Source organism: Gobius niger, assembly GCF_951799975.1.
Source record: "Gobius niger genome assembly, chromosome: 18".
NCBI classification, from domain to species: Eukaryota; Metazoa; Chordata; class Actinopteri; order Gobiiformes; family Gobiidae; genus Gobius; species Gobius niger.
In genome coordinates this window covers 24,808,465-24,833,725 of record NC_136869.1, presented here as the reverse complement: position 1 = coordinate 24,833,725, position 25,261 = coordinate 24,808,465, and the positions used below count along the sequence as shown (strand labels likewise).

At 43.1% G+C, this 25,261-nt stretch overlaps 1 protein-coding gene across 1 annotated transcript in view; it reads left to right on the top strand.

The window, feature by feature from the left end:
* LOC306977553 (cadherin-7-like) overlaps nt 1–25,261 on the top strand; it is a 368,395-nt gene that overhangs the window by 47,125 nt on the left and 296,009 nt on the right. The gene's annotated exons all lie outside the window — the stretch shown is intronic.

The window sequence follows — 25,261 nt, the reverse complement described above, 5'->3', positions numbered from 1 at the left end:
ATGGCGGTTTTTCTCAGTAATCCCTGGGCCAATTCACAGGAAACAAAAACTGTCACAAAGTTCAAAGTCCTCACTTCCCACACACACGAACCACGGTCTAATTATTTCCTCACAAAGGCGTCCGAAAGTGGAGACGATATTCAAAAACACGAGCGTGATGTTGGTCAGTAGAACGGACTTTGAGCCATAATGTGACAGGCCTGTGAATCCAATCCGTGTCAAACAATGATCACAGAAAAGATCCGGACATTTTCTCTCCCACAGAGTCGTATCGGCACCTGCTCTGACTGAAATAGAATTGCAGAACATGAACACAACCTACGCAGCGGCGCGGCGTCAACTGTTTGATCAACTCTCTCGCAACCGTCCCATAATCGCGCTAAATTCAGTCGTGTAATGTGGACCCCTCCAATCTTTACCGTATTTCCTACTACAGTGTTAAGGTGCGAGCCGCATGCTAACGCTAAAACACCATTAGCATCTGCATTACACCTCTCCTTTTTTCTAACATCCTTATAATCTCCCTGTTGCTGTTTCTTGGCCTGTTGCGGCTAATGCTTTGTGTCTGGAATAGCATTACGCCACGCTGGCCCATCGCTCGCTTGCATATATAACGCGAGGCAATTAGGGTGTTGTATGAGCCAGTCACGGTCGCTAATGCGGGTGATTCACTGCGGAGCCGCGGCACCTTTTGCTCCGCGTCTTGTATTTATCATCTCAAGACCCCGAGATAGTGTCACCGCTTCTTCTGTACGAGTAAAAAAAAAAAAAAGGAAAGGAAGAATCTTGGCCACAGCACAGGGCCGGATGATAACGTACTTTATTTTCCCTTCAAAATTTTGTGTGTGTGGGGGATGGGGCAAAAATAGTGCAGTGGGTCACGACGCGGCGCCGTCCGGTAATTACGGCTCCTATCTTTGCGTATCCGGAGCGCTGCGGCGAATTGGTTAATTGCGCAGAGACACTAATTGCATCATAGAAACTTTGCTCAGTCCAAACCGCTATTCTTCGCCTTATAATGAGCCTCTGCTATCGTTCATTATCGAGGAGAAGAAATATGTTTCGTCTCGGCACATTTTGGAAGCTGTAAAATCTATTTAAAAAAAAAAGAAAGAGCGTTGGCCCTGTTTCAAAAAGACTGTGCCACCTCTTTTTGAATGCGCCGTTTGGATAAAGAATTAAAGCCACACATTAGTTGGAAAGATTTCTCAGCGTGATTGCGGTTCCAAGGATTTTCCTTTATCAACTGCCCAAAAGTGAAATATTTGCTCTTTGGCTGATTGATTATTCCAGATTTGTTATGAAGCGTAATTAGATTTTTTATGAAAAGGCTGCAGTTACTTAAAGTTGCCTTAAGCTTTTCTCTAGACATGTTTATTCTCAGTCGTGAACCCGTCTCTAGTCTGTACCCTCTTCCCCCTCACCTGGCTTTTTGAGGCTAAACATGAGCGTGTCTGACATTCTTCAAACATTCCCATTTTTTGCGTCTCCTTTGCAGATGTTTGTGTGTTGCAGATGTTTGTGTGTTGCAGATGTTTGTGTGTTGCAGATGTGTGTGTGTTGCAGATGTTTGTGTGTTGCAGATGTTTGTGTGTTGCAGATGTTTGTGTCACAGAAACATATTAGCGGCAAACATTTTCCCTGGTTGGTCACTTAGTGAATGGACATCACGCTCTAACGGAAGTGTCAATACAGCGGAAGTGTCAATACAGCACGTGTCCACAGCTATCTATAATAGAAAACGCAATCTCTATGGCCGCCGCCTGGGCGCCGCCATGTTTATTTCCCATACCGACTTTGAAGCTAAGCAGGGACGGGCCTGGTTAGGACTGGGATGGGAGACCGTTTGGGAACACCAGGAAGCCTGGCGACAGTAGTGAGTTTGTGCGTGGTTGGTGCTGGGGGCTGATCCGCCGTCACAACAACGCGAGTGCACGAGATCTGACTGCCGTGCGTGTGCGCGCATCCAAACAGGGCGATGTGTATGTGTGTGTGTGTGTGTGTGTGTGTGTGTGTGTGTGTGCGCGCGTGCATCCAAACAGGGCGGTGTGTGCGCGTGTGTGCGCGTGCGTGCGCGCGTGTGTGTGTGTATGTGTGCACACGTGCATCCAAACCGGGCGATGTGTGCCATCGTCACTCACCCTAAACTGCAGCTGTAGACGCTCCGCACAGGTACAGTAACCTCCTCCAAAACACATCTGTGTGTCTTTGTTTGTTTTCATTATAGATCCAGTGCTGCGTAATATCAGAAGCGCAGACAAATGCGCAAGATCCAATCCTGGCCATATCCGTCTCCAAAGCTTTGTCTCCGAAAAAAAAGTACACGCAAAACATTGCCCAAAACACGAGCCTCTAATCAAACGCGCTGCTCCGACTGATTTATCCGTGTGAGTAAAAGCGAAAATGAAAATACCACTTAACGAGCGCATGGCCTGCACTGCGTAGTTTTTTTCTTTTCTTTTACGTTGCTGCTGGACCATTTGTTTTCTATTTTGCTTTCACGTATTGTGAGCCCAGAGGTACATTTTATTCTAAAGCAGCTTTGAAAGCATTGCCAATTTTATTGTAAGGTTATAAATACTGTCTAACAACGATCATTAGGCTATTTCAGTTCAAAACCTACTTATTATTTTTTTGATTGTACACTACCGTGATGCACCAAACCACGGGTCCTGCACCGTGACCCAAACCGTTAGAGCTGAACCCCTAATATTTATCCATAATTATTCCACTGTCTCTTGAATTCTATTCCCTGAGTTTAGCGAACATATTGTCGTTGTAGTTAATAAGAAAGGAGTGCGGGTGCATCAAACACTCCAATTGCTGTTTGTTTGAAATTATTTTTAGCATTATTTTACACATTTAGTGGCCATAGTTTTTGGAATGGGTTGGGAACCACTGGTCTACAGCTGAACTGTGTGACGGGATGGACATTTCTTTGTAATCACTCATAATCTCAGAATATCAAATGTGGAGCCTAGCGAGGCCCGGCCGAAGGCCGGGTCTCAGCTAGTAATATAGAATACGCTGTGGAGCTACAAATATCATGAAAAATGGTCTGGATAGTTGGCACTCTACAGCTACATCCCCAAAACAGCACGGCCTCAGTGTGTTAAAGGAACAGGCCACCGTTTTTCCAACTGTGATATGTTCTTACCTGAGCTTAGACGAGTTGATACATATCTGTCTGGTCTTTGTGCCCGTGAAAGACTCGCTTCCAACTTCACCCCCGTTTGGAGCTATAGGAATATACTGGGAGAGACCAAATGCTAACATCTTTGGCCATTTGCGTGACTGAGGGCACGCACAAAGACCAGACAGGTACGCATCAACTCGTCTAAGCTCAGGTAAGAACATATCTCAGTGTGGAAAAAACGGTGGCCTGCTCCTTTATGTATCTTTTCTCCATGAGGTATACGCCTGCAAATAACATTGTTTTTCGCGGGTATAAAGCACTAAAACACTAGATCCCCGTCTTAATGCATTTAAAAAGGTAAAACATCAATGCTGAGGTACCAAAAGTGAAGAATCTTTGAACAAGCCCCATGCATGCGTGATATGTCCACTGTGATAGGCTTATGTTTGACGTTTTAACATCTGCAGTGCATGTATTCCACACTTAGCATTTGACTCTTGTTTCAAATCTGCATCGTCAAGCGAATCTTGATTTGGAAAAGCAAATGCATTCAATCTCAATCACAATTTTTTCCAGGGCAAGTGATACTGTTTGTATTCTCCCTAAACCGTTGAACCCTAATCTGGGCAAATGGGTTTTTTACTCGTCTGCGTGGAGTCATCGCCGTGTCCGTATGACATCACACATCCTGTAATTTAGCAGATAATGAGGATGCATTCACTGACCTTTGCTCGTCGTACGTACCGCGTCGCTCCAGTGAGCAGCGCTAAACCCCTCATTACCGCCTACACTTGAATGATTTTGGAAATTTGATCTGGTTAGCATGCGGCTCCCGGCGCCCGCGGCTAATTCGCGATAACAAAAGGTTGAGAAGTGCCAGCGGAGGGATCAATCCGACTTTTGCTTTCGCGCCGTTTCAGGGACAGCAAACTGGATCTAAGCCCAAATGCGGTTTTTGTTTTGCCTTTTTTTTTTTTCATTTGAGCCGCACCGCGCTCGTGTTGCAAGGACGCTTTCACAGTCAAATCTAAGGATGGCATTTGGATTTGCTTTTGTATGGCACGCACACAGCTCAACACGACGGTGAGCCCTGGTCTCACAAAACTAAGCCGCTTTGAGATAAAACAAACAAATATGCAGCCACTTTGTATGTCTCTACGGCAACAATGCAAATAAGTGAACTTAACATATCTCATTTTAAAGGGACTATACGGAGTTTAATAATGTTAAAATTGAGTATTGTCCTCCCCCTACATGTTCCAGCCATGTCCTAATGTGTAGAATGAGCTCAGACCTGTTCACCACAACTGCCTCTAAAATCCTGCACTGTCACTCAGAAAGGTGTCACTTCACGTCATGCACAAGCTTAATATAGAAGCTGCAGTTACACGTATAACCTGAGGTGGCAGTAGTGAGTATAAAAGCCCCTTTAACTGAAAAAGCTTGAATAAATCCTTGGTGAATCTCAATTGGCAGATTGTTTTATTAAATATTCTCAATTGCAGCAGTTTTGAATGGTCAATACATAATGTTTTTGCAATGAGGGACTGTCACAATGTAATTTCAAAGTTTGAGAGTCTTTCTTATGGTAATAGTTTGTATATTACAACAAAAAGCATAATAAAGGAACGATTATAAACATACTAACTAAGACACCATACGGTGATCATCCTTCTGGTTCCAGATTTAAAAAAAAGAAATCATGTTAAATTTACCCATAAACTTAAAGGGACTATAAGGAGTTTAAAAATGTTAAAATTAAGTATTTTCCTCCCCCTACATGTTCCAGCCATGTCCTAATGTGTAGAATGAGCTCAGACCTGTTCACCACAACTGCCTCTAAAATCCTGCACTGTCACTTAAAAAGGTGTCACTTCGGGTCCAAAGTGCCGTCATGCACGAGCTTAATATAGAAGGTGCAGTTACACATATGGCCTGAGGTGGCAGTAGTGAGTATAAAATGGCGAACTTGCTTCCAGCCCCTTTAAAAAAAAGAAAAAAAGAAAAGAAAAGAATTTTAGTGTGAAAGAATATTAACAAAAGATATTTGATACAACATGGTTCCCATCTTGTGCCTGGCCGGTAAGGCTAACCAATATGCCAGCAGCATTTTTATTTGTCCAACGGCAGAATGTGAAACACACTCATTGTTTGTGATTGGTTTATTACTTCAGTTTAGGATGCAATTTCTTTAAATGTTTTTTTTTAGTAGTGTTGTTTAGCCGTTGGCTACGTGGTGTTAAAAAGTACAGAAATACTGTTTTACAGTACATGTTATGTACTGGTTATATAGTAAATGCCCTCAGTCACACAAAACGACCAAAGATGTTGTTAGCATTTGGCCTCTCCCAATGTATTCCTATAGCTCCACACGGGGGTGAAATTAGAAGCGACCATGCTCTTTACGCATCAACTCGTCTAAGGTCAGGTAAGAACATATCTCTGTATAGAAAAACGGTGGCCTGTTCCTTTAAGATTTTGGAAGCTAATCTGCAATGTAGTAGTTTGTGACCGTAACACACTATTACAATATTTACCTGAAAATGATGGTCTCCAGTTACAGTTGACACATCTGTCGTTTCTTTAAACTCTTAATATTTCAGGATTTTGAAAAGGCTTTGGGAAACGTATTCTTCGTGACTTAAAGAGTTGGTTTTATGCAAAATTGTCTTTTTAGAGCTTTTTACCATATCATTTTCTCACATGAAAAACATTTCACAAAAACAATTTTCGATCCAAGTTTTGATGCTGTTGGTCCAGGGACAGCATTAATGTGAGTGACTTGTTATTACTGATTAATGATTATGCCTGGGAAAAGGGAGCAAGACGAGTGGGCGGGGCTTTCAGTGAGATCACGTGATAATCAGGAAGCCAAACGATACTGGACGTTTTTGTTTGGCCTGTCTTAGATTATTGTTGTATTTTCTAACCAACACGGTGCAAGAAAGTGACAAAGCAGAGTAGTCGCTCTTTAAATAATGAAAACCAGGAAACTTTCCACGTCAAGTGTAACTAGATTTCACCCGTTTCTATAACAGGTCCTGACTGACGCCGTTCTGAACAAATCCCCAAAGAAGGCGAATCGTGACAAAGTATTCACAGTTCGCAACTTTGCTTCTTCACCTTCAAATCATCTTCCCCGCCAACCTCAACCCGGCATCACCGCCCCAACTTTCTTACAAATCCTCCACGACTTCGGCTTGCTTTTTTGTTTGCTTTTTTTTTTTTTTGTATTATTCTTCTCGGGGGCTAAAAATGTACAAACACACCTGGATTATCCAAGGCTACGGAAGCCAAGCGCGGCGGGAAAGAAACCCAAGGATAATGCCATGTCAATTCCACTGCCTACTGCGCCGCTGCTACCCAAAAGGGATTATAAGCAAGTCAAACAAGCAGTACTACTTCAAACAATAGAGTACCTTATTAAGCCCCGACATGAGAGGGCCGTTGGGAAGGGGAGACTTTTGATGTGCCGTTCAGAATAAATTTAGGTTTTGCACAAAGAAAGGAAAAAAAGAAGAAGGGTAAAGAAATCACTTCCCTGACTCCAGTCTTAATCGGGGGATAGTGATCGGACTTGTGGCTTTTTAATGTCAGGCTGAACCTTTGGGACCTGCTCATGTAGAGCCATTCAAAAGGACGGCTCATTTTAAGTGTTTAAATCCGGAAATTTTACCTCTACCCCCTCAAGCTGTATGTAAAAAGGAACTGATAATGTGACTACAGGCCCAATGATGTCATGAAATTGTAGAGTCATACTGGGTTTTGCAATATCAGTATCAGAAGAAGCCACAATATATCCCGACATCCCTAAAGTCTCGACACATTTGTGTTCAAATAAAAAGCAAACAAAGCCTTGAACTTGTAAATGTGTGGAAGTTCAGTTTCAGTTAAACATTTACTGACTTTGTTCCATTTTAGTCTTGTTTTGGTCTCAATGTACTCACTACTGCCGCCTCAGGTCTCTATATTAATATTAAGCTTGTGCATGACGGCACTTTGGATCCAAAGTAACACCTTTTTGAGTGACATGCAGGATTTTGAGCTCATTCTGCACATTAGGGCATTGCTGGAATATGCAGGGAATACATAATTTTAACATTTTTAAACTCCGTACAGTTCCTCTAAGTCTTCTATTGACACAATTTGCTGAAAAACATGAATTAGAATGGAACATGTTGTGTTGTAATGGTTTAGTGAAATATTCCAATAATATCGTTATTGTGATATTGCTCAGCCATATCACATTTCAACCTGAAGAGACTCACAAAGACAGACTGCGTCAGGTTTTATTGAACATGAGTCGTGATTGGGGCTCAGACCCCGGTGGTAGATTGCATTAACGATATGGAATACATGGCATCGATGGATGATGGCCGGAATCTTCCCCCGGAGCCCGGACACTGGTGGTGGTAGGACGAGGCCCGGGGCGGCCGGATCGACCCGATGAGCAGAGCCTGAGGAGAGGCCAGGGGGAGGAGGGTCGCAGCACAGCTGGGAAATGGCCGAGTGATTGACCGGGGGGCTTAAGAAGGGGACCCTGGAGTTAGTTAAATATCATCCAGCCCCATTTTCTTTCTTTCTTTCTTTCTTTCTTTCTTTCTTTCTTTCTTTCTTTCTTTCTTTCTTTCTTTCTTTCTTTCTTTCTTTCTTTCTTTCTTTCTTTCTTTCTTTCTTTCTTTCTTTCTTTCTTTCCAGGTCACCTCAGACAGAGGGATTGGCAATGTTGCACATTCTATTGGCAGTGCTTGATTTGCAAATCAAGATTTACAGCAACACTATTAGACTAGTGTGTGATGGACTGGGGAAATAGGCCACTAAAGTTAAACACTATTATTAGGGTGACCAGATTTCCTACATTAAAACCGGGACACAATGGGAATTTGTGGTAAAATTGTATAAGCGCAATAGGAACTTTGTGTTTGATGTAAAGCGCTGCTTCTGGAATGGTATTGGTAAAAAACTGGGACAAATCAATGGTTTTGGAGAAATCCGGGGAGAGTCCCGCGTAAACTGGGACGTCTGGTCACCCTAACTATTATATAATCTCAAATCTTATTCACCTTTACCCACACAAATCGAGAATAAGGAATCTGTTCCTCCAAAGGTGGGATCAAATGAATCCCTGGAAATGTGGTAAAAAATAAATCCTTCAGGCCACTTTGGATAGCTCCAACGAAAGATCCAAAGATTACTCAAACATGTGTGACTGACTCAAGATGTGTTTTGGATGAGGGAAGAGAGAATGGTGAAAGGGCCTAAACATTGCTATTCCAAATAATGTATGAAGCAAAATAACTTTCACTCCCAAAGCCTGCTCCACTGTTGTGGTGTTTCTTGTGTTCGCTCAGTTCCATCTGGTCAGAACTGCACACAAAACCAGAACACGATCACTTCAAACCATTCATGTCGAAAAGCAGTGGGGAAGATTTGCTTCCCGTCACGAGCGTCCCAACTTTGTCGGGAGGGATATCGCGCGCCAAGTTCAATAACAACCTGAGATCTTAGCAGAATCCCAAGGCTGAATCATCTCGCAGTCTTTGCATAGCCTTCGCCCCCCCGACGCATAATTTAGCGCTGTCAGACGATGAACTCATCTCTCCCCAAAAGAAAATGAATGGGCCGGCGTCCAAGGCACGGGGATGTGTACAGAAATCCGTCAAACTACTTTAGAGCGAGGGAACTCAGCAGGAAATCCGGGCTGCCAAGACAGAGAGGAGTAATTACCTTAGCTTTGGTGGTATATAGTCAGGAGAGTTCAGGAGACTAATCAACGCATTGTTTTTTAATAATTAGCCAACAACACCATCAAACAAAGATCACAGAACTGACTGTCCAGATTTCACCAGACTTTTTCAGGTCATGGCAGCGCTCAAATTGACAACCAACGACCAAGCTACCAGTTCTTGTTTCTAACCACATTTTTAACAGTTTTATTTCTTGCTTCTCGCCAATCTGGACTAAGTCACTTTACTTTAGTGTCCAAAAGTAACTGCAGAAAAGGAACAGACATCAAGCCGTCACAACTTTGCAAAGGTCAAAGTCTCAGAACCTGCCCTGGAATACTTTGTTGAAATGTTTGAGTAAAATAAATATAATGCATGTGACTCTCTCCATTCCATTCTGCTTCCATGAATCTTTTCAAATTTGCACTTTGGACTAAATATTTGCTACAAAACAAACATTCTACCCAAGGCTGGATGTTTTCTTGTTGAAGTGTTTGCGTACATGTATTATTCCTTTCAGACTCCGTGGCCTGTTCAAGAGGTCCTTGCAAATGTTTCCATAATCAACTGATATTGTCATGCTACGATCATGTGGATGCCGTTTCAATAGTGGTACTTAGTATTTGCATTCAAAGGGAAGCATTGGAGGGGCCGGATTTCAATGGCAATAACAAATGCATGATATTATTAGAAGCCCATTGTGTGCAGACTAGGTTGTGTTATAGGAAGAAGCACTTTCCTCAAGCCGGGTTCAGGGGCCGCGGTTTGTATACAGAGGGCATGAACAAGACACAACATTCAGAGAAACTGAAGTGTCAAAGGCAACATAGTCATGCGAAGGTCTAAGATATGTTCCCGTGAGTAGGCAACCGAAACGGGAAATTGCTTGACAACCGGTACATCACCAAAAATCGGATCAATCTTTTTCTTGACAAACTCGCGACGCTGAGGTGAGTAACTGGGTTGGACTACCCAGCTGGATGATAGCTGTGCACGGTTTTTGATCCATGTGCTCGGATGAAACCATGACAAGAAGATGCAAACTCCACACAGAAATACATACCTGGTGGCCAATGTCCATCTATCCATCCATCCATCCATTTTCTTTCGCTTTATCCAGGGCCGGGTCGCGGGGGCAGCAGTCTCAGCAGACATAGTCCCACCAGCGTGTCCTGGGTCTTCCACAAGGCCTTGTCCCACTAGGACATGCCTGGAACACGTCCCGCGGGAGGCGACCAGGAGGCATCCGGAACAGATGCCCGAGCCACCTCAGCTGGCTCCTTTCGACGTGAAGGAGCAGCAACTCTACTCCGAGCTCCTCTCGGGTAACTGAGCTCCTCACCCGATCTCGAAGGGTGCGCCCAGCCACCCTGCGAAGGAAACTCATTTCGGCCGCTTGTATTCGCGATCTTGTCCTTTCGGTCATTACCCAAAACTCATGACTATAGGTGAGGGAGGGAACGTAGATCGATCGGTAAATCGAGAGCTTTGCCCCGACTCAGCTCCCTCTTCACCACGACAGACCGATACAGCGACCGCATCACTGCTGACGCCGCACCGATCCGTCTGTCCATCTCACGCTCCATCCGTCCCTCACTCGCGAACAAGACCCCGAGATACTTGAACTCCTCCACTTGAGGTAAGGACTCCCCACCGACCTGTAGAGGGGAAGCCACCTTTTTCCGGTGGAGAACCATGGCCTCAGATTTGGAGGTGCTGATCCTCATCCCGGCCGCTTCACACTCGGAACAGCATTTGGACAATTGGCATTTTCCTTAACCCCCTTAACTGACTGCTTTTCCTCCAGTTCAATTTTACCAATGCTTCTTCACTGGAGCTTACAGGCTATAGGCCAGAGTGACACCTCATTTGAAAGCTAAGACCAACATAACTCATCTAAGCTTCTTCCTCGCTATTATCCATCCTTTTTGGTTGTGTTTTTGTTGCCTTTTTGATGTCATGTTTTGGTCACATATTTGTGGCTTGATCAGTTGCATCACACGCAGTGGTGGGGCAGTTGGTAGAGCGGGTCGTCTCATGGTCGTCTCATGATCGGAAGGTTGTGGGTTCCAATCCCAGCTCCCGCAAATGTCACTGTCGTTGCGTCCTTGGGGAAGACACTTCACCCTACTTGTCTCCAGCGTCTGCGTGCGCTGGTGTGTGAATGAGAGAGTGAATGGGTGACTGGTTCTTTACTGTAAAGCACTTTGGGCCTGATAAAGGTAGAAAAGCACTAGGTAAGCTGAGTCCATTTACCATTTACCAAAATTATTGTTATTTGTTCGGCTTTGAACTTAAAAAGATTTTCTCCTTGATGTGAAACAACATTTTGTGGGAACTCGGACATGTCAGCATTAAAGAAAACAAACAATAACTCTATAACTTTATATCTCAGAAGGGTAGGGGTGGGTATAGAGGAGCAAGTTTTCTCTTTGATGAAATATACTTTTTTGTTAAATGTATAATAGCACTGTCTGTTTTTTGTCCAGTGTTCTGTAACTGTCTGTTTCGAGGTCTGCAGATGGAAATGAGTTCCAAGACCTAAAATCTGGTACAAAGCATCTTTTCATCAAACTGATTCATGCTCCTGTACAAGGTCCCTGTCAAATCAATTCAAAAACTAAACTAAACTTGTCCTCCTATTGATCTATCTCGATTTTGCTGTATATCATGATACAAATATATACATGAAGCTGATTCATGAACTGAGACTTATCTTTTATATAAACCTTACCTCAAACACAAACAAACGCTTTCCTTCAGTTTCATTGAACATAAAAAACCTCTCATCGTTTCATTCAAACTCAAAAACTTGGAGCTGTTTCTGCCAAAGAAACAGCCATGACCCTGACGATTCTAAAGATCCATGACGATTATTGAGATTGACCTCATATATTACAGAAATTCAGTCCGATCCTGTTCCGACGCACTGTCTGGAGGATTCTTTCCAAAGCTCTCCCCGAACTTCGGAAGTTTGTCGGGCCTTGGGGTTAGAAAGTCTCCAAAACAGCAACACAACCCGAACCAGTTCTCTCGTGAATATCTTTTGTGAAACATGAAACTTTGTGTGAAAGATGCGAGATGCAAAGCTTACGCGTCCAACCCGACTCCCTCCCTTTTGCTCTGCGCTTTAGAAAAACCCACCACAATCACCAATTGTTCCGCGCCAACTTCATTATGCAAATGCAAATTAAGAGAAAGCTACTACCTTTACCTGGAGCCATTTATTTCCATATTTTCTATTGTCTACAGCGATTTACGGATATTTCCTTCTAACACACACCTCGAGGAGACGGCTTTTATCTCATTTACATTTGTTGCATTGTCCGTAGTTCATACTTCATACTGTGTTTTGTTTCACTGCGTGCAAATATTAACATAATCAACACGATTATTCATGACTTTGAGGATTAAAATTGCAAATGGATCTAAATTACCATATCATATCATTAACCGTATCATTTACCTCGTGTTATTTGTTCAATAATAATGCGGGTTCAGGTTCATATAGTGTTCAAATGCCATCCTCTTATAGTTAAAGCACTTCTTCGTCGTAGTAAATGATTGGTCATGTGCCAGGTTTGATCCAAGGGCCACACCGGGTTTTTCAACTTTCAAACCAATACCAAGAGACTCATGCAAACAAGCAGTTATATATTACCTTTCTTTTAGTCAGTGAATATCAGTGTACAGCCTTTTTTTAGCTAAAGCATATCAGGCCGGATTGAAAGGCTTGGTGGGCCACTTTTGGCCCACAGGCCTTGGGTTTACGCACCTCTGACTTCTCTCTCGCTCTCTGGAGTGTTTGACAAAGCAGAGCAGCTTCTCCTGGAAAGACACAGGCTGAGAAACATCCTGTTAAAGTCTTCAATCCGAGAACCAGGCTGTTTAAATGCACACACGATAATGAGTGAAAGCGATCGACAGCACGCGCTGATTCAAAATGTTGTCCTTGAAAATGGACTTGAAACAAATATATTTAGGCCTTTGCATCTTCACATAACGTTAGTGTCTGTCCAGAGAGGAGGAGAAGAGTTAATCAGAAAGGAGAGTGTTTCATAAAACACTAATTATCTCAGAATCTAGAGAAAAATCAGTGATTTGGGTCAAAATTACCCTCCCTTCGGCTTGGGAACCGAGGCACGTAGAATAAAACTGTTTCACCTACAGAGAGCTAAGAGTCTCAGCTTTCAAACGAGCCACAGCATGTGTCCGTAGCTATAACATGGAATACGCTGTGGTGCTACAAATGCCATGAAAAATGGTCTGGATTGTTGGCGCTCTGCAGCTAAATCCCCAAAACAGCGCGGCCTCAATGTGTTAATACACAGCAGCATTATTTATTGTTTTGTTTTTTACCCTTCTATTTAGGTAGAAAATGAGATGTATATTCAATCACAAATAACGAGTAAACAATAGGGCACAGAAAGAGATACGAAAATGTGTTTTCGACATTTTGTCGACAACAATATTTTACAACAAAGTCATAGACTAAAACTATGACTATCCAGATATTTTGGTATCTGAATAAATAAAAATGAGAACATTCATCCAAACTTCAAGTGACAGGAACAGGTTTGTGCAGGTTCATGTGGAGAACAAACATGAAGCAGAGGACCCGATTAAATATGAATTTATAAGATATTATAAATGCAAAGTTGACTAAACCGACATCGATTCAGCACAACACTAGACTGAAAATGGAGAGAATTATTTGACTAAATCTTGACCAAAATTAAGACATTTTCGTTTAACACTAGGACATAATTTAAATATCAACACTGATACCAAAGCATCATCTCCAAAAGCCTTCATTAAGCATTAAGGCAAGGGGTAAAAATGGAGTGATATTTAAACTGGAGCTGCAGTAGACGTGTGGCAGGTCCGTCCAGCTGCCGTCAAAAATGTGCAATCTTACATTGCCCACCTGCCAGGAAGGAGCAGGCGCAGGTGGTGCCAAGTCACCGCCAGTCAAAATCCTGCCCGAATGTGTCAGACATTTGAAACAAGCTCCGGACGTACAACTTGGCTTGGCTTCGCTCCTGAACTCAAATAAGCTCCTGGCCTCGAATAGGAGCGGACAGCCGACAGGATCAGCACAAAATACACAGGGCACAGTCGCCTTCTCAATCCTCGGGGGGCATTTAAACCCAAGCCGACTTTTAGCAACGAGGAGAGTACAGTGGGAATGGTTTGAAAAGCCTTAGGGAGAAGCTTTCCACATCCCGTCCATTTATTGACAGAATCCCATAGATCGCATTAAGGTGAAGGCACATTTTACTGTCCCCGTTTGTAACAGAGCTTCAACAGAGCTGTCTTAGAATTTACAATGGAGTCGATTTGGACTATCTTTAGAATTGCCAATGGAACAAGCATGTTTGTTTCTCGCCTTTGACAATTCTTTGGTCTTGTTTCAAGTGTTGTTGTTTCTATTCTATGTGTACAAGTGAATTTCTTCTTCTTTCAAGCATAAGCTATGTTTGTTCTGGCCAAATCAGCAAAGATTCCATTGGTTTAAGTCAAACTCGGTGTTTAAGTTTTGTGAGCTGGTTGAGGACAATGTTGATGCGTTGAATCAAAAAGTCCGATTGGTTTTGCTCCATCAGGTCCACCCCTTGGGCCAATGTTGCTGAAGAGTATTGTCTTTGTAATGTCTTCCGTCCTGATGCCTGTCTGTCCACAGTTTGGGAGGCACTGGGGTTGGTTGGAACATCATTTGCATTCAATAACTTATTTCAGATGAAAACTACAAAAAAAATAAAGCAACCCCCAATGTAAAGCTTGCATGTTCTCCCTGTGTCTGTTTTCTCCAGTTTGTCATTTCTTTGCACGACAGGCGACTGCTCTTCTTCTCTTCGAAAGCGCTGAGCGAATCCGTCACAGCAACAACGTAGCTCACACACGCTGCAGGAAGTTAACAAGTCATGCAGTGGGAGGAAAAAGTATGTGAACCCTTTGGAATTTCTTACATTTCTGCATAAATTGGCCATAAAATGTGGTCTGATCTTTATGTAAATCACAAGACTGAGTAAACAGTGTCTGCTTAAACTAATACCACCCAAACACTTACATGTTCTCATTTGTATTGGCCATAACATGGAAACATTCACAGGACAGGGAGGAGTAAGTGAGTGCACCCCCTAGCTTAGGTTGCTTCAAGAGCTAGTTAGTGAATTTTATGCAGAAATTTAGATTTAGGTGTGAGCCAACCTCAAGTCCAATCATAGAGGTGTGGCTTAAAGCTGACCTTGCCACCGAAAAACACACACGAGTCAAGAATTGTCTCTTGTTGAGAAGCACTGTCTGATGTGCACCACGCCTCCCTTCAAAGAGCTCTCCGAAGATCTACAGTCAAGAATTTTTCTCTCTCTCATCTCTAAAAGTCTTGATCATGAATCAATCTGGAGACAGTTTGGTGCTGTCGCTTCACCGCCAAGGAGTGGAAGCTCAGAAGGGGATGAGCGCTGCAACAAGACAATAACCCAAAGCACAGAAGCAAATCCACTTCAGAAGAAAAAAAAATACACGTTCTGGAATGGCCCAGTCAAAGTCCTTGACCTAAACCCGATTTAGATGCTGTGGCATGACCTCAAGAAAGCTATTCACACTAGCAACAGTTTTGATCTTGGCCCGTCTGCTGAGGGATCCTTCGGCCCTGGGTCTCTATAGCCTGTCCGTCCATGGGAGTGGATCTCTCCTTCTGTGGTTCTCCCCAAGGTTTCTCTTTTCTCCTGCCGGGTTTATGAGTTTTTCCTTGCCGTACTGGAGAGTCTAAGGACGGGGGACGCCCACGCCGCTCATCGCTACCTTTGGACATTATATTTGCCTGGATTCACCTGAACTTTTAATTGTCATATTTATTGCTGTGTTTTATTGCCTTGATGTTTGTTGCAGCCCTTTGAGGCGACTTCTGTTGTGATATTGGGCTATACAAAACCATTAAACTTGAAACTTGAAACTTGTAAAGAAATGGTCCAAGATTTATCCTGATCGTTGTGCACATCTAATCTTCAACTACAGGAAACATTATTGCTGCCAAAGGAGGGTCAACCAGCTATTGAACCCATTGGTGTACTCACTTATTCCCTCTGTTTGGGGGGTATTAGTTTCAGCAGACTCATTCTTGTGATTTTAATAAAGATCGGACCACATGTTATGGCCGATTTAAGCAGAAATGTCAGAAATTCCAAAGGGTTCACTTACTTTTTCCTTCCAATGCGAGTTCAGTGAGGTACATAAAGAGTTTCCAAGATGACAGCATAGGTGGATCTCGCCTTAGCTTTTGGCACAAAAATTCCACAGGCTAATTAAATTCTCCGCAGCGACAAACCGGCAGCGCGGGATCGGAGTTTGCGAGCATGTAATTACATGTTTTCAGTCATTACGAGAAAATAAAGTGATGCCTGCCCCTCGTGCCGCCACCTTAGAGTCCTCTCTCTCTCTCTCTCGGGCGAAATTTAGGAGATTTGATTTTTAATTAAAGATTCCGCAACGATATTGAAGGAAAACAAAGTCAAGGCGCACAACAGATAGTGGCGGATTGGGCCTGGCAGCGCCCGCCCGCCCGCTCGCGTCTATCACTATCGCTCTGCCCTCCCACGCACCAAATCAACCGCTCGATGAAACAAGGGGCATTTGGGGAATTAGAGGAAATTATTTAGCGCTGTAGAGGCGGACGGTGATGGTATTCATGACAGAATCGGGTCTTGTTAGCGAAAAAAAAAGAGCCAGGCCCACCTATTTCTTTCCGTTTTTAGGCAAATGGACGAGCAATGGATACACAAAACGTCATAACAGCAGAGCAGGCGACGCAAATGCTTTTGTAGAACAATGCGCCTCTCAGGATTTAGCACTCAGATATTGTTTTCCTCTTTACAATGGGTTAAGGCTCATGTGTGCTCCTATTCTGTACGCAAATAGATCCGCGCGCATCAACTGTCACTGCGTTTTTGCGTTCCTAATGGCTAGCACGTGTTATCGTATGTTACCACCAGTGGGCGCTGCGAGTGCGTCAGAAAACGCAGAGCGAGAGACGAAATGTAAACAATATGGTGCCAGCCGCGATGGTTTTCAGATGGTTAACTGAAGAAGTGGAAAGGAAATGAGGTTAAGCAGGGATGGTTTGTTTGCAAATTGTTTCATTTGATTTGATTTTTTTTTTAGTTTAGCCGTTTGTTCTGCTTCACCTGATGGGCTGAGAAACAAAGAAACAAAAAGGAGAAGCGGCGTTCGATCCTAACGTATGCGAGTAGGCTAGCAAGTAGGCTAATCCGGGAGGCTTTTCAGAGACTGTTAGCCTGCTCAATGTATTTTTCCTATAGCCGTTAGCATTAGCCACCAAACATCGCAAATTATGAACAATCCAGATGTTTTCAGCTGTTGTCAATAGGGCCGTCATGATAATTAATATATTTTTGGGCTTGATATTTATTTGTATACATTTTATATATATAACTATACATTTATTAACATCCCCCCCTCCCATTTTTTTCCATTGTAAAACTTCTAACTGAAAGAAATTGAGTTACATCATATCTAATTTTTATTGCAGCTTGTGTGGTATTATAGGATATGACAATCAACCACATATAGTGTTTGTGATGTCATATCGCTAGGCATCATGGGATTTGCAGCAATAATAAACTAATGGAGATTTTTAAAGGTAAAATCCTGGAGTTATTGTTCACATTAAAACATTTGGTCCCTACAGTGAGATAGATGGATTTACCAGTCATGACTCAACAGGTAACATACGCCCACGACTTTTTTCTTTACTTTTTATACAGTTTGAGCTAATGTTAGTCTATGGAAAATGTTTGCTAGCAGCTACAAACATGGCGGATCTCCATGGTGGATTTTCCCGAACTCTATAGGTGAGGTCAAGGCCTCGTCAGAAATCATGAATGAATGTACAAACCTTCGGAGATTTTACTTAATTTACAAATAAGCCTCTGAAAGTGTCTTCTGAGCTAGATGCTAACTCAAATTCAGTCAAGTTTTTCTGTTGGATATGAGATGTTAATGCTAAAGAAACCACAGAAATGATAGAAATGCCATGAAACTGACAAAACCTGCATGGAGATATAACGTTCAATTTAAATGGGGTCCAGGATTCGACGGCTAATGGAATGTTTCGGTGATTTCTCCGGGTCAACAAAGGGACCGGTGGATCCACATGAACATAGAGCATAAATGAGCTTTTAGTTAGCGGTTCAAAGCCCAGCTCCCATTGGTGGGTAAGACACATTCACCCAGGATGCAATAGGGTGTAACAACAGCTTCATTTGGATTGTGCTCTCACACTGGGGCAAGTCTGAAGTAGCTCCGCGAAAAGGGTCTGACCAGGCTCTCTTTTATTTTGGAGGCTGAAGTCCTTTGAAGTGTGTAATCAAATGTTCTCCATGTTTTATCCATTTGCTGCTGCTGTTGCTGTCTGGCAAGGCAATAACATCTCTGTCAAAAAAACATCAAGGTGGTGAAGGGGTCACCGGGCAGTCTTTTTCTAAAAACGTCTCTCCGAAACAAACAGATCCCATCGATTCGGCTCCTCGTAAAGAGCCATAAATCCCACCTCCACTGGAAACGCTTCACCCCATCTATCTCTATCGCCGTCCCCGCCTACACATAAAATCAACTGCTCGATAAAACAAGACGCATTTGGGGAATTAGAAGGAGATAATTCAGCGGCGTGGCGAGGCAGACGGGGTGATTACGCACGGCGATATCGCGGTCGTTACAATGCATCACGAGGCGCGCCAAGTCTCTGCGAGTGCGCGCCGGGCTGACCTCTGACAGTGGTCAATTTGAAACGCGCAAATAAAACATCCCGGGGTCACGCGTCGCGGGGGGGGATTCGCCGAGCGGGAAACCGCGAACACGCTTGCACTCCTGACCCGCTTCGTATGGATGGTGAATAAAGGCTTGATTACAGACGCTGCTCTTTGTGGGGAGCGAAAAGGAAAAAAAGAAATGCATCCACTTTGTTATTCCTATGGACTTAATGCACGCGCTGTTTATGGATGAGCTGACCTTGTTGGTTCTGCCGTGCGGAATGAGACCTCAATGTCACGTACTGGGCTTGTACACTATGTTCAGGATTATTATGCAAATTGTATTTCAGTGCGAAAAAGGTAAAAAAAAAGAAAAAAATGGATGGTATTGTGTCTCAGGGCTCTTTGAATCACTGACATCAATCTCAGACGCCTGTGATGTGAAAAAACGACTGAAAAAGGACGTTCACCGTTATTAAGCAGACCAACATTATCAAGCAGTACGGGAAAGAAAAAGGATCTCTCTGCTGATGAAAAGCATGAAATAGTTGAATGCCTTGGACTAGGTATGAAAACCTTCAATATTTCACGAAAGATTAAACGTTATCATCGTACTGTTAGGAGATTTGTGGCGAAAGAAAGGCACTATGAGGACGGTTTCTGCCAGACAAATATATCAGATTAAGAGAACAGCTGCTACAAATCAGCAAACATGTATTAGAAGCTGGTGGTGCCTCTGGAGTCTCCCGAACATCAAGGTGTAGGACCCTCCAGAGGCTGCAGTTGTGCATAAACCTTCTATCCGGGCCTCCCCTAAACTGTTTATTGACTGCTGACGAGCAGAAACGGCTATCGGCTAATTTAAGCTAAGCTACTTGTAATTTGTTGCAGACGTTAGCCTCGCCAAAGTTATTTAACTGCTGTTTGGGGGCTATATGATTTTAAGAGCCCCTGCCCCAGCCCTGATGGCGCTCGGGCTTAATAAGCAAACGGTGATATTCGGAGTGTGCTTTTTAGCCGATGGGACTTCAAAATAGCACAAAAGGGGAAAAAGGCTTTTCTTTGAGCGCAGAAAAATAAGTATTAGCTCATTTCGAAATCTTGGTCAGACTTTCCTGGTAGGCCTCTCTCACCCTCAAGGCGAGACACGGCAATCGATCGCCCCTTTTCTCCCTTAGCATCATGGTTTGTTTTCCTACGTCAGAGTAAAAAATGAGACCAAACTCCCCCTTTGAGATGCTTTTTGTTTTTTGTTTTTTTCCCATGGGCACCCATGCACAAATATTGACATGGTTGGTATCCACGTGTAGCAAGAGGAAAGATGACCGAGATGGTGCTATAATCCAAATCCGGTCATATCCTTTTCTGGGAGACATCAGCGGCAAAATGTGCAACTTTTAGTAGTAGTAGTAGTAGTAGTAGTAGTTTATTCGGTCAGTTCATTCCTTTAAACGTAAATACATTTCCAATTCTTTGTGTACAACACGACCGAAAGGGTTTAGGCTGAAGTGAAAACTTATATCGCCTAACCCAGTTTACAGACTTCCACCAGAGAAAAACAAAACACAAACAATAATAATGAACAATATCAAGTGTTAAACAGAAGAGAAAAAAGCATGTATCTGGAGTTAGTAACATAAATTTCAATATTCCAACATATTTGTATACATACATTTGTTTTAAGTTAATTTAGTTCATCGTAAGCTTATATATTCTTGAATTTTAGCAGCTTTAAACAACTTTTTGAAAGCTTTGACTGTTTGGGACTGTTTTAACTGATCTTCCAGGTCGTTCCACAGATTAACACCTCTTACAGAAATACATCCACTCTTCTTATTCTTTTTAGATTTTGCTTTTTTGAAAATAGCAGTTCCTCGGAGGTTATACTGACTTTTCCTGTGTTCAAAAAGCTCCTGGATGGGAGGAGGGAGAAGATTATGATATGCTTTGTACACTATTACTACTATTACTTCTACTTTCCTAGCCTGATTTATTGAACATTTTATTTACAGATTTTTAACCCATGTTTATCCATTATTTAGATTTTGTCACTGAAAATAATAACGATTTAGGCCATTTTTTGTATCAGTAATCAACAGCAAACGTTTGAAATTGATATCTCTCTCTCTATATATATATATTTTTTGTCCTCATTCACCTGCAGCTTGTCGCCTTAAATCCACCTCAAAGGTCGTCCAAAGTGAGGCGCTTTTACAGTCCCGCTTGAATCGCGAGGACAGAAGCCATTTGCGCCGTCCTCCCACAGCGCTCACAACATCTTCCCGGTTTGCTCCGGGGCCCCCGGGGGGTCCGGCCGACGCGCACACGCATCCATAATGTACGACAGCGGCGGCAGAGTCCAACCCTTCCCTCGCGCCGTTCCGGGGGCGTCCGAGGCCACCGCCCCCACGACAGCGAGCGCCACATTGAGCGCCTCACCCCGGGCACCCCGGTGCAGCGGAGAGAATCAGAGATGACTCGTTCCCTGACAGCGAGAACGCCCCCCCCCTCCACCCTCCCCCAAACGCCACGTGATCCGGATATTGTGACTCTGCGTGGCGCGCCGTGCATCCACTCTGGCGTGCCGCGTCTCCGATGTTGCCGGCGATCGGAGCTGACAGGAGACAGCTGGCCGTGGAAATTGGAAAACAAGAAAAATAGATGCGGTTGTGTTGTTTATTTATTTTTTTACACGTGCTGTTCCTCCCATAGACTGTAAAAAAAAATGGACGTCTTATGCTCACTCCTCCCCGTTTACCAGAATGACCACGGCCGTGGGGCAATTCATGGCGGATTTACAGGCTCCCCCTCCCCAGCTCTGACGAAGCATGTTCCTAAAAAGGACATACGGGCGGGATTTTCACCGTAGACTCGGCCCTTGCGTGACGTGTAGCTCGCGCTGCTCCAATGCTAACAGTCCGACCCTCATTAAGTACGAGATTTCAAAAATTCATATTACGAAAACCAGCCTGGTTTCTTATATTGTTATTAACCCAGCGTTATCTCAGGAGGAATATCTAGCCTAGTCTAGTGTTGAAACAATTGAAACCAGGCTTTAAAGTAGTTTTTAACGTGTCTAAAGTCCAATGCTTTTCAATGGGGGACTAGCGGCGATATGGAGGTACTGCAGCAACGGCGGAGCAATGGCGGCCCCCACGTTTGTGGTCAAAAAGCAGGGCAGCCAGCGGCCATTGGTTCCTCCCGGCGTCGATGGGGGGTAAATGCTGGATGTGTTCTGGTTCGGATCGGGTCCAGTTAATACGGGGAACGCAAACAATATTCCCCTGCAGTTGAACTGGAGTCCGCAGTTTATCCACACCTTTCATTTTACGCTTTATTCTGTTTTTTTGAAATCCGCTTTAGGCGCCGTAGCCTTGATATGTTCGTAGTTAAACTCTTCTCTTACGCCGTCGGAGATGAAGTTCCGGAATGTCGTGCGCTGTGTTCACCAGCCAGGGTTTCTGCGGGGCATTGAAAGCCATGAAATGAATGATGCCAAAGTGAATGGACCCCTCTCAACATCGCTCAACTATTTTTACAGCATTTGTCCAAAACACCAAGACCATGTTCAAATTCAGCTGCAACTTTTAGTCAAATTTTACACTCGAATCTCGCCTGTTGTGTCCAATTTGATTTTGAATATCAAAACATTTTCCCTCATTAACTTAAAAGGCATTAAATGTGACTTGCTGCTACCGACTAATATACACGTGTATATCAGGATCGGTATCGGTTAGTTTCAGTACTGACTGAAGAAAGTCCTCCATCACTCGCTGGCTTTTTTTTTAAACGAAAACATAACACAATTATATTTAAGATTTTCCTCAAAGTTTTACCCAGCTTTTGTTGTTGTTGTGATGTTTATAGTTTCACCTCCTTATTCCTTATTGGACCCTGACAGGAAGGGACATAGAGGTAAATGATTTTAGACTGTTGCCGTGCCGACCATGTCATGTCAATGAGTCAAACTGCTCTGGAACTTTACCTCTGTCTGTGTCACGGCCTGTCAGTCTTCTTTCCTCCTTCTCTTCTCTTGTTCTTTTCTTCCTCTTTTTCTTTTCCCTGTCTTCTTTCCTTCTTTTCCCCTTTTCTTCTTTCCTTCTTCTCCTTTCTTCTCCTTCTCCTCCTCTTTCCTTCTCCTCTTTTCTTCTCCTGTTCTGCTTGTTCTTTCCTTCTTCTCCTTTCTTCTAATCCTCCTCCTTTCTTCTTCTTTCCCTCTCCTCTTTCTTCTCCTCTTTTCTGCTTCTTATTTTCTTCTCCTTTTTTCTCCTCCTCCTCCTTCTTCTCCTCCTTCTCCTTTCTTCTTCTCCTTCTCATCCTCCTCCTTCTTCTTCTCCTTTCTTCTTCTCCTTCTCCCCCACCTCCTTCTTCTCCTTTCCTTCTCCTCCTTCTTCTTCTTTCCTTCTCTTTTCTTCTTGTATTTGCTCCTCTGGAGCTTTACCTCTATCTATGTCACTTCCTGTCAGTAGATTAAAAAAAATAACAGATAAAATAACCTTCTTCCTGACATTTCTTCATTAAAATAAAATTAAAAAAATACTTATAACTGATGTCATCCATCTAGATACATCATATTGTCAAAAGCACCTGTTATATGCACTGTAAGGGGAGAAACTCAATTTTTTCAGTTTTCAGGTTTTGGGCCAAATTGGTCTCTGAACATATAAGCTTTCACCCGGAAACAGAAAATATGCCTAATCTTCACAATAACATGTTTAAATATTGCGCTGATTCAATGTTCCCCCATAGACTTATATGGGACAATGCAATTTCAAGGGCCTTTTTCTCAAAACACATTTTTCTGTCATTGTGGCGACACTATGTCCACGTCAGTCGGACCTAAAGACTTCAAATTTTCCAGCCTTGGACTGAACAATATTTGGAAGATTTTTTCAGAGGGATTTTTTATTATCTATCTAAACATTTATAGAGTTTTGAATGTCAAAAAATAAGGCGAAAATTACATTTTTACAAATTTTTTCCACTAAAAAACAGCTTATTTGAAAACTAAACAAGAAATCCAAAATCCCCTCTGAAAAAGTCTTGGTAACTCATTTACCAATAAAATGAAACAATAAATTTGAATGTAGCTCTATTCATTATTCAGATCTCGTCGCCGAAAAGATGGGAAATTTGGGGCATTTTTAGGCATAAAACACCTTGTTCTTATATGAAAAGATAAAATGACCGAAAACTTGCAATGTATTTTCTTCTCACATTTATGCCAGTGATCTACAGCAAAAGTTTCAAATTGAAATCTGTAAATTTAGATTTTTTTCCCTATTCACCTGCAGTGTCTCGCCTTAAGACTTTATTTTCCTTAATATTCATGTCCTTCTGCTAAATAAATGACAACTTAAGAATTACGAGGAGATGATTATGTTTGACTTCATTCACATCAGCACTATTGTTTTAAGAGAAGAACATTTTGGAACAGCGTCGTATTCTATGGAGCCGTGTTTTATGTGAAAGATACAATAGGGAGCTAATGAACTTTTTACTTGTATTTCTTTATGGAACGCACATCACCTCTGTCTAATCCGATAAAAGTGACTTGTGACGTGGCGGCGCCTTCAGTCCGCGGCGCTTTGTCGGGGTCTGATTTACGACTCCATCGCCCACTCAACGCCCCTTTTATGGGCTCGCTCGGCGGAGAGAGACAAACTTCTCGGGCTCATCTGGAACCCCGTCCACGCGTCGCCTATGACTTTTACTAAAAGGCCACTTTCAATAAATGTCAGGCCCCAAACATGGGTAAACACTTTCTTAGCTCTGATCAAATTCCGCGGGGCCGTGTTCCGCTCGGGCCGCCGTGCCGCCGGGATTAGCCCCGTTCCTGTTTGAAAATGGCATATTAAACAAACAGACTTTCTCCCCGCGGCGACGGCGGCGACTGTGCGGATTCCCCGATGAGGCGGGCTGGCCTTTCACTGAAGTGTCTGACCAAATATCACACTGCCGGGCCGACCTCCGAGGTGATGTTGTTTTACTGCCACTGGTCAGACCTGACCGTGGTGGACGGTACGTGTGAATGATAGAGAGACGTTCAGTCACTCGGACATCGAGACCATTTGTTCTTCTACATATGACACTTTCCTTCTTCTCTCCTCTTTCCTTCTTCTAATTTCTTCCTCTTTCCTTCTATTTCCTTCTTATCTCTCCTTTCCTTCTTTTCTCTCTTCTTCTTTCCTTCTTCTCCTTCCTTCTTCTTCTGCCCTTCTCCTCTTTTCTTCTTCTTTCCCTTCTCCTTTCTTCTTCCCTTCTCTTCTTTCCTTCTTCTTCCCTTCTCTTTCCCTCTTCTTTCCTTCTCCTCTTTTCTTCTTCTTCCCTTCTTCGCCTTTCTTCTTCTTTCCTTTTCTTCCCCTCTTTTTTGCTTCTTCTTTCCGTCTTCCCCTTACTTCTTCTTCTTTCCTTCTTCTCCTTTCACTTCTCCTTTCTTCTTTCCCTTCTCCTTTCTGCTTCTTTCCTTCTTCACCTTGCTTCTTCTTCTTCTTCTGCCCTTCTCCTCTTTCCTTCTTCTTCCCTTCTCCTCTTTCCTTCTTCTTTCCTTCTCCTCTTTCCTTCTTCTTTCCTTCTCCTCTTTCCTTTCTTCTTCCCTTCCCCTCTTCCCTTCTTCTTCCCTTCTCCTC